Source organism: Austrofundulus limnaeus, unplaced genomic scaffold (genome assembly GCF_001266775.1).
Source record: "Austrofundulus limnaeus strain Quisiro unplaced genomic scaffold, Austrofundulus_limnaeus-1.0 Scaffold64, whole genome shotgun sequence".
NCBI classification, from domain to species: domain Eukaryota; kingdom Metazoa; phylum Chordata; class Actinopteri; order Cyprinodontiformes; family Rivulidae; genus Austrofundulus; species Austrofundulus limnaeus.
Genome location: NW_013952466.1, coordinates 667,686 through 669,557, shown reverse-complemented (window position 1 = coordinate 669,557; position 1,872 = coordinate 667,686).

Sequence of the window (1,872 nt, the reverse complement as noted above, 5' to 3'; positions counted from 1 at the left end):
AGGCACTCTACCCTTTTCCGGCTCACAACCATGGCCTCGGATTTGGAGGTTATGTTATTTTTATTATTTCAAAAAGCTTTTTTTCTCATTTAATAAATACTAGTAATATTTTCTGCTGTTAATCATAATTCTCTGTTCATTATTCTGGTTTAGCCAAAGATCCTGAAGGCCAAACTGCAGGAGTTGTCCATCTGAGGGCAGGTGTCTAAAAGACAAAACCATGAAAAGTTTAAGATGTTTATAAAATGTTCAACCCTTAAACATTTGCACTTAGAATTTAGAATTTCTTTTTTTATTATTTAACTTGACGCGACCCTGAAAAGGAAGAAGCGTGTACAGAAAATGGATGGATGGATGGATGGATGTTTAAGTTAAAATTTCAGGTCATAGTATCACTTTGAATACCTTTCAGTAAGTTATATTGTTAGATTAACAATTTATTTTTGAGTTAATATTGCCTTAATGAACAATGATTTAAAATAGCGAACCATTAAAACATCAATGTTAAATGTGATGCATTTGCAAATTTGGGTGCACCTAACTTTTGTGCTGGTGCACCTACTGGTTGGCTCTAGTCACTGCTAAAGTAATTGCTTGAAACATTTTTTATTATAATATTAAACCATTTAATTTTAAATCACACTTGGATGACCCACGTGCAGTAATAAAAAAGTATTTTTGTTCATAAAGTAGGAAGCAAAATAATAAATTAATGATCTGTGATCATTAAAAACAAGGTATTTAAAGAATACTTGTAATATTCAATCATAAAATAAATGGATTTCAAAGATCGAGCAAAGAAAAACTCCATCAGCATGAAATAACCTGGAAATTGAATGCGGGTCATTTTTGACCCATGTTGTGCATTAGAAGMGGTGTGTTTGTTGTGCATCAAAGGGTTAATTTGGTTTTACTGCCCAACAGTTTGAACCAACACCAGTCATATTCCAATGAAGAGTTGTTTCTCTGCTTGACAGACGRTTCTTTGGCTCCAAATACAGTCTCTGAACTTACAAAGATTTTTCCAAACACTGCAATGATATCTGCCTCATCATATGGTACCAGTTATTGGTGCTTTTCATTATTTTTCTTGCAGTTAATTTTCTGAAACACACGATAATGTAATTCTTTGTAACTTTGCTGGAGTTATGATGCAGCAGRTGATGTGTGTAGATCATTCAAATAAAACTTATAATGTTAAGTTGCATACTCTTTAGAATAAATATAGACGGATTTTGAAGAAGAAGAATGGTTTTAATAAGGAAAAAAGCAACAGAGAATTTTCTTCTGCTTTTAAAAAATAACTTGTTAAAATGTAAAGACATTTCTCACTATTTCAGAAATCTGAAAAAACAAAAAAAAACTGAACTGATGTGAATGTTTCTTCAATGAGACAAGGCTTAAACCTTTGACTGCTGAATTCATTTGTGTGCAAATAATGAACAGTGAGCAAAAAGAGCCAACACACAAGTGAAGCTTTGCTTTGTTGAATTTTATTTGTTGGATGCTATTACAATAAAATATATCTAAAGAAAAAAATATTTTGGTCATTTTCTCTTCTGGGAGAAAAGCGTGAAAGTTAAACAAGGACAGACTGTTGACTCACTGAAAAAAAAAACGAGAACTGAAAACAAAATAATAAAATAAAATAAAAAACAATATCAAGATAATCAGCTCCACGACAGTAGCGACTGGACCTCAACATAAAGCAGATAAGTTTGTTTGTGTGTGTGTGTTGTAAGGTATCTTCTTATTGTAGTAGATTTTCACTTCACAACATAAATACACTGTACATAGTATAACAGACAGCCGTCTCAACTGGAAAACCAAGGTGTGCATGTGTGTGTGTGTGTGTGTGTGTGTGTGTGTGTG